The sequence below is a fragment of the Canis lupus genome, chromosome 31, assembly GCF_048164855.1.
Source record: "Canis lupus baileyi chromosome 31, mCanLup2.hap1, whole genome shotgun sequence".
NCBI lineage: Eukaryota > Metazoa > Chordata > Mammalia > Carnivora > Canidae > Canis > Canis lupus.
In genome coordinates, this window is record NC_132868.1 from 34,396,037 (window position 1) to 34,411,248 (window position 15,212).

Consider the following 15,212-nt stretch of genomic DNA (forward strand, 5'->3'; position numbering starts at 1 on the left):
TGAAACAAACATGTTTATCCTCACTTTTAAAAAGCTGACAGTAGCTCCATGAAATTCCCTGGTTCACATAGGAAGGAGTAATGGCTTGAATCCAGCCCCGTCTGCCTTCTACAACCTGGGCTTCTCCCATGACATCACCCTGAGGAAGTACCCCTTGAAGCACAGGGTAGCTCACCGGGGCCTGGGCTCAGCTCTGACTCTAGCCGGCTATTTGTTTTGTCCAAGTTGCCTAACCTCTCTGAGCTTTAATGGCAATGCTTGCAAAGAAAAGAGGAAAACCAGATGCTCTCTAAAATCACTGACAACCCTGGGAGTTTCTAACCCCCAACTTCCCCACTCTGCCCAATCTCTCAGTTTAGAAATGCCATCCAGGGAAATCGCTAGTCACCCCCCTTACATTCTGATGCTGCAGGACTCAGGGAATATATCTCAAAGCTTTGAAGGAGCTTTGAGCATTTAAGAGCAAGAGTCGAAGTTCCAGAAGAGAAGGAACATTTGTCTAACTGACCTAGGTTCAATGCAGACCTGGGTTCAGCTCCGGCTACCCTGTGTATCAGCTGCTCCCGATGCAACACCCTTCCATCAGCGCCGCCCCTTCCTGTGCCTTTGCTCATGCTGAGCCCTCTGTTCCAGACTTTCTCCTCTTTCTCCTTTGAGGGCCCAAAGCTATAATATTCTTCAGGTCTCATTTTCATTGCCTCCCCTCTAGGACTCCTCCTTTGTTCTATCCTCTTCCCATATTGGAAGTACTCTTTCTTGTGTCTGGTTTAATTTTTTCCCCTAAATGCTAATGGAAGTCAAGAGCACAGAGATCCCTGCCATTTTACCTATTTGGTGCTATCATTTTATTTTTCTGGCCAAGACATTTTTTATGGTCTCAGGTCCATTTTGCCCGCTACATTGGAAGCTGACTTTATTTTATTTTATTTTTTTTACATGTGCAGCCTAAAGCAAGTTTATTTCTCTAGCATGCAAAATAATCCTGGGTGCTTTGAGTTTTGCTAAGAGGGCACTTCCTCCCTATTAAATACCTTGGTTGTTTTTCTCTGACTCTCTCCAACTTTTCTCTCCCTCCCAATTCCTTTTGCTCTCTCTCTCTCCCCCTCCTCCTTTTTCTCCTCCTCTTCCTCTTCTTTCTTCTCTTCCACTTCCTTCCTCTGCTCCTCTTTTTCCTCTTCCTCCTCCCCATTCTCTTTCTTACTTTCTTTATAAATGTGTAACTTCAATTCCATTTAGTCGGTGTGTTGCAGTCACTGGCATTAGGGAGGATCAAGGCACACACACAAAAACAAAAACAAAAACAAAACAAAACAAAACAAAACAAAAAAAACAAGAACAGTCTCTCTCCTCAAGGAATTGGCAATCTACTCAGAAAAGAAATCCGTACAAAAATTAATGGTGACACAATGGAGTCTAAGAAATCCCCGGAAGCTGGAGATTTTCTTTTGAAACAAATAATTCAGTGCACACACTCACACAAGCTATCTAAAAACAAACTAAAGGAACTTATAACATTTTTAAAAATACTGTTAGTTTCACTAACAGAGAACCCAAGGTACAACCGAGTTATAATTTGAAAGTTCTTCCAACTTGCGTAAAACAGAAAACAAAGTCCATTGTTCTTGTCTGTTCAAAAACTAATCAGTTACATTTATATGGAAAAGATAAAGTGACTTTCTTCTATGTTGAAGCAAAAATGAGCCCAACTTTCATTTATAGCATAAAATTTATTTTCGTTTTTTTTTTTTTTGGTTTGCTTTTTTTTAGGCTGGATAGGTATTATGCAGCATTTTAATAGACGCCCAAGTGTTGGATGACAATATTATCAGATAATGTTTGCCTTATATGGAAGAGCTTTAGGAAGGGAGCACTACAGTGAAACAGTGAGAAGTTACCTAGAATAACTCGCATCCAGTACACATTTTTTACCCTAATAAACCAAAGACTTATTCCTTTCTCTGGTTTATATTCCCACATTGTAGAGCAAGCGGCTTTAAAATCTTTAGAATCTAAGTTATGGTGGAGACTTTAGTGACCCATCTAGGTTAGTGCAACACTCCCCACCAGTCAGCTGGACCACTACTGAAGCTGAAGTCTTCTTCCCTGGCAGTGCTAAATGGCAGTTCTAGTCACTTCTCTACCCGTCTCAGACGAGCCGTTTTATATTTTATAACCATCACCACCAAAAAAAGAGGCCTTCATACACCCATTGACATTTTACATTAATGACAAAATCAATGTATTAATTTACTTTTGTATAAAAGAAATAGAAATAGTCCACTATGTAAGAACGTAATACAACTCCAGCAATTGTTAGCAAAATCAGAACACGTTTCAACCAGTAGGTAGTATGTTTACTGAAGTTAATCAAAATAATGCAAAAATGTGGTTCAAGCACATGTGTAAACCAAAACAATGATGAACACAAATAATTGGAGAGAGAAGAGTCAGAGATCAAAGGTTGCCATCCCATCCACCCGACTTCCTTTACACAAAAAAAAATCCCACTATCATGTTGGCTTCCCTTTTTGTTCTTAGTGTATTTAAAGCCTGCATTTCAAAATATCTTGCACATTGAAAAGTAACAATACAAAACTTAGTGAGCAATTGCTCTAATGAAAATTTTGGGTAATGATTGTCACCATATTGGAGTTATTCATCTGTGGTGTCAATTATGTACATATTTGTAATGTTCAAATTTATCAGCTTAAAAAACCCAACCTGCATATTAGAGAAACATACTACAGTTCTCCCATTATTAACAACAGGAAACATAAATATAACCTCCTTTCATCCAGGGTATCCTTAGTAAGATTTGCAATGCATTTTATTATTATATTCACATAAACAATGCACAAGAAAATTTAAAGCAAAACATAGAGGTTTGATTTAGTTCTACTCCTTTTCAACATTTCTTCTGATGTGACTCTAAAATAATGAGCAACACTATATTTTAGTCAATAAAACCAATATTCTGCTTTTAAGAAATGAATTATGGAAAATTAAAAAATACTCTACTAATAGAAAAAGTAATACATTGGTGAGGATTCTGTGTATTTCAAAAATTCTGTCAACAGCATAAATATATTTTAGGCCTATGACACAAGAACTTTATTTGGCCTATAAATATATTTTTATCTCTACATATTCTATTTTGAAGAAACATGGATAGAACAGTTTCTTCAGCCAAAAATGTTTTGAAAAGAAATCAAACAAAGCTTAGGTTTTCTTTCTCTTCATAAATGTGAAAATGCTGCAAAAATTTTATATACTATAGAAAGGTAGAAAGAAAACAATTGTCCATTATCCCACTGGCTATTAGTAACATTTTTGCTAAAATTTCTTTTAGGCTTTTTTTTTAATGCATAACTTTTGGCTTGGTGTTCCTTTTCTCCCTTGGTAAGAACATAATTTGCTATCTTTTTCCCATCGACTTTAAGTACAAGGAAAGGGATGTTCGAATGATACTCCAATTTCCATCCCACCTCTCCTTCTGACAAGTCTTAATCACCTTGACAAATCACTTATTTTTCTAAGCCTTAGCTTAGAAATGAGGACATCTATAAAATGGGGATGATGCTGACATTTGTCTGCTGTGATCTAACCCAAGTGAATGTGTGTCCTCACAATTGTCAGGTTCTTGATGGTGAATACTGGTGACCTACAGTAATCAAGACTCCTCTCTGGCTACCTGGCCATCAGGGATCTGTAAGGATGAGAGCAAGGCTCAGTGATGTCTGCGAGACATGCAAACATTCCATGACTTGCAGGACCACCAGTTCTCTATCTCCAGGAAACCTCAGCAATCTTCATGGAAGTGTCATTCTAAGACAGAGATACTCACCCTATTCTAAGGTGGAGAGCAGTGATCTTTCTAATTAGAATAGATAATGAGGGGGATCCTTGGATGACTCAGCAGTTTAGTGCCTGCCTTCGGCCCAGGGCGTGATCCTGGAGTCCTGGGATCGAGGCCCGCATTGGGCTCCCTGCATGGAGCCTGCTTCTCCCTCGGCCTGCATCTCTCTCTCTCTCTCTCTCTCTCTCTGTCTCTTATGAATAAATAAATTCTTTTAAAAAAAGAATAGATAATGAAATCTAAATCTGAGCTCTCAAGAATTAGTACACTCTTCAGGGAAGGCAAACTAGTGCAGCCACTCTGGAAAACAGTATGGGGGTTCCTTAACAAGTTAAAAAATAGAACTACCCTAGGACCCAGCAATTGCACTACTAGGTATTTACCCAAAGGATACAAAAATACAGATTTGGAGGGGTACGTGCACTCTGATGTTTATGGCAGCATTATCTACAGCAGCCAAACTATGAAAAGAGCCCAGATGTCCATTGACTGATGACTGGATAAAGAAGATGTGGTATAGATACACAATGGATTACTACTTAGCCATCACAAGGAATGAAATCTTGCCATTCACAATGCGGATGGACCTAGAGTGTATTATGCTAAGCGAAATAAGTCCCCCTGAAACAAAACAGATGAGAATATGGGAAGGGGTGGGGGGCGGGGTGGGAAATAGTGAAGGAGACAAACTATAAGAGACTCTGAGAGAGAACAAACTGAGGGTTGCTGAAGGGGAAGTGGTGGGGGATGCACTAGATGGATGATGGGGATTAAGGAGAACACTTGTGATGATGAGCACTGGGTGCTCATTAAGTGATGAATCACTGAATTCCACTCCTGAAGCCAATATTGCACTGTATGTTAGTGAAAATTCAAATAAAAATTTGAAGAAAGTTTCAACACACCATTCAGGCAAATTTGCATGTGTCTATAAAGTATTTCTATCTGATCAACATAGTTGGAACATCACTCCTTCCACCAATGAGAAAGTACCTCCAGCATCCCTTATGCTAAATAGCAAACCCTATTTAAAAAAATCACATAGAGATCTTATCTGAAACCCTGGTGTAGATACTCCTGAAGTGTGGATCAATGTCTTTCAAATATTACCAATCACCTCTGAAATGTGTATTAGAATCCTTGAATTGTTAACCAAATGTCTATGGGTTATACATAAAAATTGATATATACACATTTATATCCCGTTGTCCATGACAAAGTCTTTTGTCATTCAGAGCAAGAGAGAGAACAGGAGAGCGAGCGAGCAGGGAGGGGAAGGGGAGAGAGAGAAATTTAAGCAGACTCCATGCCCAATGTGGAGCAGACATAGGGCCTGATCCCATGACCCTGAGATCGTGACCTGACCTAAAGTCAAGAGTCTGATGCTTAACCAGCTGAGCCCCCAGGAGCCCCATGACAAAGTATTTTAAAGAGATTATAAACAATTGAAACTATGTCGTATACCATCATAAATTTTCAAAAAAGCACTTAATAGATACTTACTGAGCTCCTAAAAATGGACCAAGCACTGTTCTAGGTTCTGGGAATATGGAAAGAAAAAAAAATCCCTGCTTTCATGGATATTATATTGACAATTACTCTCAATAAACTATTTGTAGAATAAGTAAATGGTTGATATTTTTCTTTTTTATTGTTATGAATATGTTGATGCTGCTCCTACTGATAATGATTTATTACATACCTTCTGTCTACATGGTGTGATATATATGGATATAGATTTATTATAACATGAGCATTTTTTTCATGAGCATTTTTCTTAAACAGTCTTGTTAATTACTACATGGTATCCCACCCGAGGTCTGAATATGCAGCAATCTATTTGGCTATTCTCTTTTCCTTAGCACTTAAGCTATTTTTAATTTTTCATAATAAGAATGGTATTGTGAGAAATAATTCTGTGATACAGCCATAAAAATCTACTTAAAACTCCTCTAATTCTTCTTTCCAGCCATATTTAAATTGGATGGATTATTTATGTCTGAGGGCCAAGCAGCTCATCTCTTTGGAAATGTTGTCATGTCTCCGTATTGGACTGACCTTGCCTATTTTAATTTGTAAAAGGATAGCCTTGGCAAAGTCATGGTGAGGAAGAGAGTGCTTAGACACTTTGAGAGAAAAAACTACATTGTGAGAAACATCTAAGTGTAAGATCCTCTCCTCCTTCGGGTCTGTCACCTATCCCCCACACCCCCTCCTTCCTTTTCCTCTCTCTCCTCCCCTCCCTTGCCTTCCTTTCTTGAAGTATTTCCTCTGCCAGCTTCAATGTTCCCAGCCTTTACATCACTCGGTAGCTAAGTTAGAATCATTTTCCAACTCTGGAATCTACTGTCTTTAGCCCTGAAATGGCCTACCAGGCACTGTGTTCTTTCTAAAAGGTGGGAGGTACAACAATTGGTTCCTTATTTCTGAGGGGATATCCCAATGTGCCCCAGAGCATGGAAGTCTTATAACCTACACTGTTGAGGACCTAAAGGGTTTTATTTCCTCCCTTTCTGGTCTTTGATGTATCTGCCAATTCTTGCATGTCTGGTCAATGTAACATATAACTGTTATAAGGAACCAATGTGATGTCCTGAAGATTATCTCAACAGCCCAGGTCCTTTTGACTATATTGTGAGAGAAGAGAAAATTTAACAAAGATCTGGAACAAGATCACAAATGTATACTCTTATCCATCCCAAGTGAAGGTGAACCATTTCTGACTCTCTTCCTAAAGGATTAGAAAAGGATGAATTCACCATATCAAAGGCTGCATGTTACATACCTTAATCCAGGTATCCTGTTTTGGCAAAGACATCACACATCTGGCACAATTTACTCCCATCCTTCAGGATTTTTCTGGTTTGAATAGAATATGATGGGGACCATCAATTCTGCATCTTTAGTTTAAAGGCAGAAATAATCCCTGCCATTCCCCCATGAAACATAAAATAATTGTGATTTACTATTTTGGCAGGGGATAGGGGAGCTCCAACTGGCCTCTCCCTTGTGACCACTCTTATCCCACAGACCAGGCAATCAATATGGGGGTTCTTTCAACTGCTGGGTACACCTGTTATAATTATTCATTTCAGAATGGAAAAATGACCACCAATGGTTTATGGACTATTATGAGTAGGACCTGGGCCAAGATTCCATTTATTTATCTGACTCCCAACTAGCCCAACTGCAACAGGGGGATTGTATGTTGCTACTTTGTGGGTCCCTTTGGGGCAATACTGGGGAATTGCTACCACACGTCTTTCAGTGCCCTTTTTCCTGGGAACCCAACCTTCATTTCACTAAGTGGGTTCTGGGTTTGAAAACTGGCTCATCTCTAGAAGTCAGGCCAGAGATTATGACTTTTCATTGGGGAAACTGCCCTCAGTCTCCTAGCTGTGGTTTCTTTTGACTACTTACGTTTAGCAGTATTTATGTTGGCTGCCTTGCCCCTTAGGACACTGTATTCTATTAATCATCTCCATATCCTAAATTAGCAAAATTCAAAAAAGCCTATTTGAATACTAATTGATAAGAACTAGGAACAGTCTGAAATTTATCTTCCCTGCATGCTAACCAGTCAGCCAACCACAATTTCATGAATGTCCATTGACGGTATAACATTTCTTGGTCAGAGACGCAGAATGGTTTATTATTCATCGCAATAGTAGTGGTAGCTAGAGTATAAGCATCTTTTGTGCTGGTTTCCTAAGCCCCATTTCCCAAAAGGGAATGCAAAAAGGGTAATATGAAGCCTGAACATGCAGCAGGATGTCTACAGAAGAGGAACCCTGAGCTTAGGGAACTGGAATATTTTACAGTGGAAAATAAGATAATTATTCCTTGTCTTAGAGGGACACATTATCTTTATTACACTTTACAGTAAGCACGCCTGCCCTTTGCTTTGGAGAGGAATACTACCTCTTTCTTCCAAGGCTGTTTGCTATACAAACATCCTTTAAACGATAGTTGAAACAAGACGTAGTCAATGCCTCACTTCTCAAGATGTGGAGAAACTCATGGATAATTGAGTCTCAAAACTGATAACATACACTGAAAAAGTTCACAGTATTTGTTCAGTAAAATATTTAAAATTCCTGAAAGCATTATGGTGCTGATCCAGGGAAGTGAAACCTTGCTGAAGGGATCACGGTGTTTATTTAGGTTGATAGTTTATTAAGGATTGCTTTGTTAATTAAGATTATGTTAATTAAGATTTTCAACTTTTGGATTAAAGGATGATGTTTTGTTGATTATGGAGAGGTTCATCTCCCTTAACTCTATCTAGAATTTTATTATTATATTCCATTAAAACTCAGATCTCCAAAATGATAAGTGCCATTGCTCTATTTACCACTAAACTGCCTAATAACTATTATGTTGCCATGCTTTCTTATGTATCCACTATGAGCTACATAATAGTTCTAGAGATTTTAAATTATGGAAAATAGATGTCTTAGAATCAATGAAATAGGTATTTATTGTCTGCCTTTCCCAACTAGAATATAAAACTCAAGAAGAAGGTAGAGATTTTGTCTATGTTAATCCTAATATGTGCCCCGTGCTTGGAACAATGTCTATTACATAATAGATATTCAGTAAATACTTGCTGAATTCATACAGGAGAAACAATAGGTTCTATTTCCCTCTCCTTTCTCTCTCTCCCCACCCCCAGCTTTGGTCTAAACCGGTAATTCTCAACTCTGCCTCCATACAGAATTATCTAGGGAGCTTTGGAAACATACCAGTTCCTGGGCTCTATTCAGACGAATTAAATCAGGATTTCTTGGAGCAAGACATAGACACAGGTATGCTGTAAAAGCTGTGCAGGTGAATCTAATGCATACTGAAAAGTTCAGAATCACTGATTCATGCCGCTCCATTAATAGCATATACGCATGTGGCAACCATGCGTCTCCACGTTGCATCTCCTCTGTGTGCAAAGACTTGATCACTTGCTGGATGAGAAAAGGCTTTCTAAGGGAAATCATTGATATTCCCTCCGAATAAAAACCTAATATGCTTTCATAATACATTCTTACAACTATCTCATTTGATCCTCAAACAAACAGGTGAGGAAGATAGAGCAAATATTATCATTTCTAAACTTGCAAAGAATCTGAATCTTAATAATTTGCTCAAGGGAAAAGGGAGGGAATGTAAATTTTATCTTCTCCTCTGTTTCAGGATCTTAAGAAAATCAGAAGAGCTGTTCTAAACCATCATTTTATCTCTACATTCAAACAGCATTTCCTAGTCAATGTGTTAACATTAGCAAAACACTGAGGGAAGATCTGATTACTGGGAGTCTTTCGTTCACTCAACAAATACTCACCGAATATTGACCTTTTTTTGTGGAGTGCCTGCAATGTTCCAGCCGTTAATCCAAGGCAGGCTGAGTTTTCCCTGTAACTGTTACTCTCCCCCAGCAACCTCTAACTTTTCCCATGCACCTGCCTCTTACCCCCCTGGTAGCCTTCCTTTGCCTACCTCGGTTCAAGCCAGTGTTCTAGGTATAGCTAACAGCACAAGTCTGTCTCTTCATGCTGTTCCATTATTTGAAAGACTTAATTTTCTTTTGAACGACAGTGTCCTACTTTCTTCATGCTTCAGGCCACGATTCTCTGCTCTTTCCTCATCTTGCTAGTTTTTAATCAGTGGGTTTAGATCTCCTTGAAAACAGACTGAAACATGCTGAGAATAATATCCAATTAACCACTGGTGAATTAAATCTTGAGAACTAGGGTCAATTTTGGTTTTTGTCTTTCCAGAGAAAGCAAAGTCCTGTATCTCTAATGTGCTAGAAACCATTTTTCCTGGAAGGTAAAGAAAGCCATTAAACTCTCATTATCATTTTATAAAGTTGGAAATATTTGCCAACACTATAAGAGGGATAGTTCAGCAACAAGGAAATCTGCTCTTAAATGATCGGATGCCCACAAATAAATGGGACTTACAATAAAGCATTCTCCTGAAACAATTGTAAAAGACTCTTAGAATCAAAAGTCACCATGATAAAAATGTGGGCAAAATAGGCAGACTGTTCTAATGCTCTTTAGGGACAGACCTAATTTCCTCCTGGGGTATTATAACATTATTAAAAAGTTAATAGGATATCAGCCATCCTTAGAAACCTTTAATCCCAAGGATTTATACTGCACAATTAAAGTCCTCATTAAAGAATTTAACATCATCCATAGACATTTAAATTTATATAGAGATGGTAATTCCCTTTGGTTTTTATGTACTTTCTTTTAAAATTTGAAATGAGGATGGGGATGCAGAAACCACTGTTCCTAAGTACACAATTAAAACTGACATTTCACAAATGCTATTTCACCCAGACCCTCAACATGTTCCATATATCTATTTTTTAAAATACTCTACATTATTTTCTTTCTAAGCAAACGTTTACTATTATTCTAAAGGTTCTAATATGATGTGCAATAAGTCGGGTGACCATATATCAATTTTTGCCCGGCACAATCCCACTGTATGCCTTTGTTCTGGCACAGTTATCAATAGTGCTCCCTTTCTGTCTCAAAAGTATCTTAGCTTGGACAATAAATTATATGGTTACCCTAACAATTTTAGTCTAACCTATTTCTCAAACTTACTTTACCGTGGAATCCGTTTAACCTAGAACATTTATCAGTCTCCTAGGAAATGATATTTTACAGCTTTCCTAATTAATACTTAAGACTCGTATCTGGCATTAGTTTAATTTTGTAAAAATTTATTCTTATCCTTCTCTTCTTAAGGACCATAAAAATCACTTGCAGGAAGTAGGCATAATAGAAGAAACTGAAGACACATTTAAGTATATAGGAGAAGGATGCAGCGGCCTCTTTTTCAGGTTATGGATGTTGCAAAATTGTAGCTATGGAACCTCTGGTTTGCCATCCTCCAGGGAGTTGTGGAAGCCGGTCCAGCACAGATTTCTCCACCCAGTTGTACCTTAATGAACACACTGGGTGGATTACAGCTGCAATCTATAGATTTTGCATGTCCCTATCTTAAGCACCTAAATTCACTTCCTCCCACTATTTCCTACCCGTAAATGCCCTTGAGTATGGCTGGTCAATGAATGAATGAATGAATGAATAAATAAATAAATAAATAAATAAATAAATAAATAAATAAATAAATAAATGGCACTGCCTAATAGTCAATGATACAACTGCACTCATACAAGCTTTGTGGGGTCACCCAGGCTCCATTCAATTTCACTACTAGCCTTAGCTGGGCTAGGGGGAAGAAAACATCAGAATCAGGGTAATTTAACTACTCTAGGGTGGTATGTTTCTGTCTATGTCAATACACATCCCAGGAAGTAGTTGGTCTGAGAGGTAAACAGTGGCAGAAGAGATTCTTCTTTGGGGACAGAAACCCATGACAAGGGTCCGCTCAAGGTGACGATTCTATTTTGCTTGGGCCAATGTTTCTTTTTATGGGGTGAAAGAAGACAAGTACAGACTTCTGTCGCAACCATTGTCCCAGGACATGTCAGCAGGAAACATTCAAACCCAAATATACCAAAAACACACCAGTAGAATTCAAATTCTTCGAGTGTTTTAAGTTTTCCACCTGATTCGCTTTTAACAGCAAGCTCAACTCCAGAATAAATCATTACATTATCCAAGGAAAAAGTATCCACTCATTACTTAAAACCGACAAATGACTCCTGCCAATAATGAATTGGTGTCTCAAATAAATAATTTATAACCATCAGGTTACCCAATGTTTTCTGGAAACCACTTTATGGAGAATATTTGGGTCCCAAAAAGATTTTACACAATACTCTCATATCATCCTTAAATGTTGGTAATGCACCAGCTTTTTTTTTCTTTTGTAATAGTAACTAACACCTATAAACAGCTTCCTCATTCGTGCATGGCTCTGAACACTTCTCATGCATATACTCATTCAATCCTCCCAACAATCTTCTGAGATAGATACACATCTCACCATCCCTATTTACAGATAAAGTGTGATACAGAAATGTTTATTAACCTGCCCATGACTACCTGCCCAATAGGTAGCAACCTGTCATACCCTCACTTACCAAACTGCACCTTTCTTTACAATAGAGTAAGTAGGCCTTTATTTGAAAGCTTTTGAGGAAAAGTGCTAGGTCTTTCTTGTTCTTTTTCCAACAATTCATGCCCTACTTTATGTATTACAAGCAATCAAGAGTGGATATAATGAATATTTTAATCAATAGTAATGTTCAGATAAATGAAAGACCAATATTCTACAAAGATGTGCCTGGGGCATAGGAAATGTTCAATAAATATTTATTGATTCTTTCTGATAATGTGTATGGAGACTATGCCAACATTTTCTGCATATAGTATTAATAGTTATTTCCTAATGCTTTAGTCTGATAAAATTTAATAACATACTTCCCAAATACAATTGTTTGTTGGTTTAAGCACATGAATACCAAAAATATATTCTGAGCCACTTTCTTAAACTCTTCATTTTTTCTTTCCAATGGTTAAGACATTCTACTGGACTGTCCCTCAAAATCCCTGTCTATCCAGATCCTCAGAACGTGACCTTATTTGGAAATAGGGTCTTTGCAGAAGTGACAAATCGTACTAGACTAGACTGGGCCTCCAATCCAACAGCACATGCCTTTATAAGAAGCTGATGTGACAACATAGAGACTTACAGGGAAAACACCATGTGATGCCAGAGACACATAGGAAAGTGCTACAGCTGCAAGCTAAGGAGCACCAAGGATTTCTGGCAAGCACCAGAGGCCAGGAGGGAGGCCTGGAACAAACTCTCCCTCCAAACCTCCCTCAGAACGGAAGGAATGAACCTTGCAGACACGTTGACTTTGGACTTCTAGCCTCTAAAACTGTGAGAAAATACATTTCCATGGTCCTAAGGCACTAGCGTGTGCTAATTTGTTATGGCAGCTCCAGAAGCTAATGGAGACACTAATGCCAAGTTTTGGGATGTGTTCATTGTTAGGTAGAAATATGCTGACACCTTCCTTGGGCAGCCCCGGTGGCCCAGCGGTTTACCGCCAGCTTCAGCCCAGGGCGTGATCCTGGAGACCCGGAATCGAGTCCCCATCAGGCTCCCTGCATGGAGCCTGCTTCTCCCTCTGCCTGTGTCTCTGCCTCTCTCTCTCTCTCTCTGTCTCTCATGAATAAATAAATAAAATCTTAAAAAAAGAAGAAGAAGAAATTTGCTGACACCTCAATTATGTTGACATTAACCAGAAAAACTATTTTTTATAATATCACTCTTTTCTATTGTAAACATATACGATCTTCATTTATCTAATAATCACTTTTCAAAGCAGTGTAAATCGCTTATTTAAGCTTCTGAATAAACTTAATCTCTGCCGGTTAATTATTTGATGCTATATGGTGATGTGAAACTAATACCATAGTTTCTCCATTAACAATAGACCATTTCTTTCCTGCCTGAAAGATAATGCTTTAGGTTTCTCATATTGTACAATTAATTGGATAGAACTTTTAGTGAAAGACAAGTCAGGCCTCCTCCCGTTATCTTTACGAAATGATGACCTTTCCTTCTTGGTTGTTCATAAAAATATACAATGGCTTTGGAAATAATCTCAAAAGCTCCAGTTAATCCATTCATTAAATAAATGTTAAATTGTTGAATAATGGATTTGGCAATTATTTGACTAAGTTCACAAAAGAAAAAATTGCTAAAGTCAGTTCTAACTGCACAAAGCCATTTGTGATTATACAAAAGCACTTGAACCATTTGTTTTATTTGCTCACCCATGTCCTCCCTTTTTACTCCAGGAATATTTTCAGTTTGGACTAAGAAGGACAAAGAAAAATGATTCATTTAGACTTTGCTTCTGATATCACTTGATAAGTACATTAAATACTGAAAACACAACTCAAATATACTTAAAAATAATGACACTATTAATAGGAACCTAGAACTACTACTTTTTGTTATTTTAGCTATTTCTTCACTTTCTAAGAAATACTACTGAAGAGGCTAAGTACATTTCCAAGCAACATGGAAAAATGTATGATTTTCAGTTGGCACAAAAGTAATATTTACAGTTGGAATTTTTTTCAAATTTTACATTTGGGACTTAAGTGTGTTTGAATCACCAGAAAAGCTTACTTGCTGTTGGCATCACCTATAAAGATAGACTGGAGCTCTATCCCTAGGGAAATAACAGAAAGACACAAGAGAAGACTATGAGATGAAGTTGGTAACTAGATCTTTATCCTAGCCATTGAAACGTAAAAGTTCATTAATTTTTCATATGTAAGGTAAAGGCATAATTATAATTTCTAAGTGGAAGAAAAGTATTAGGGAGGCAGTTTAATAATTGAGTGATTTCCCCTCAAATTGTGGGTTAGGGAATATACACAATACTGTATTACCTCTTAATTCATCAATTCTCCATACAGATGAGGTTGCTGAGCCACCTCCTCATTAAACCAGATCATATGCTTATATCAGGTTCTCAGATACACGTAAAATTAATGCCGTCTCTTGAAGTCGTCATAGAAGAGATTTACCAGCTAATGGCTAGGCCTATCCTGAAGGGTCTGCATGTCACAGTCAATGAGGACGCTGTCTAGGACCCAGACGGTTAAGCGGTTAAGCGTCTGCCCCTGCTCCACCCTGCCCCTCCCTGCCCCTGCCCCTCCCTGCTCCTGCCCTGTCTCTGCCCCTCCCCTCCCTGCCCCTCCCCGCCCCTCCCTGCCCCTGCCCTGTCCCTGCCCTGTCCCTGCCCCTCCCTGTCCCTGCCCTGTCCCTGACCCTCCCCTCCCTGCCCCTCTCTGTCCCTGCCCTGTCCCTGCCCCTCCCCTCCCTGCCCCTCCCTGCCCCTGCCCTGTCCCTGCCCCTCCCTGTCCCTGCCCTGTCCCTGCCCCTCCCCTCCCTGCCCCTCCCTGCTCCTGCCCTGTCTCTGCCCCACCCCTCCCTGTCCCTGCCCTGTCCCTGCCCCTCCCTGTCCCTGCCCTACCCCTGTCCCTCCCTGCCCCTGCCCCTGCCCCTGCCCTGCCTCTGCCCCAAATACCAGAAACAGAAGCTGAGCCCTGAAGGCAGCTGCCTTGGCTCGTCCCGTGGTACTAGTTTGCATCCTGCATGATTTCTATTTCCGTCTGTGGAGCAGATGTTTCCAGCCGCTGAGGTTTGGGGGAGGCCTCTGAGTCCGTGAGGACACCCCCCGGGCGGGCTAGGTCCCCCAGCTCCCCCAGCTCCCCCAGGTTCCCCAGGTCCCCCAGGGCCTCCAGCTCCCCCAGCTCCCCCAGGTCCCCCAGGGCCTCCAGCTCCCCCAGGGCCTCCAGATCCCCCAGATCCCCCAGGTCCCCCAGGGCCGGGAGGGAGCCGA

General features: G+C 39.5%; 1 long non-coding RNA gene across 1 annotated transcript in view; it reads right to left on the minus strand.

Annotated features, from left to right (window-relative positions):
* LOC140622269 (uncharacterized) overlaps window positions 1-14,440 on the minus strand; it is an 85,892-nt gene extending 71,452 nt beyond the window's left edge. Inside the window, exons 1-2 of the long non-coding RNA XR_012022035.1 lie at window positions 14,257-14,440; window positions 6,642-6,715 (exon numbers count right to left, since the gene is read on the minus strand). This is a non-coding gene — a long non-coding RNA (uncharacterized lncRNA). The remainder of the gene's footprint in view (window positions 1-6,641; window positions 6,716-14,256) is intronic.
* Window positions 14,441-15,212: the final 772 nt, after the last annotated feature.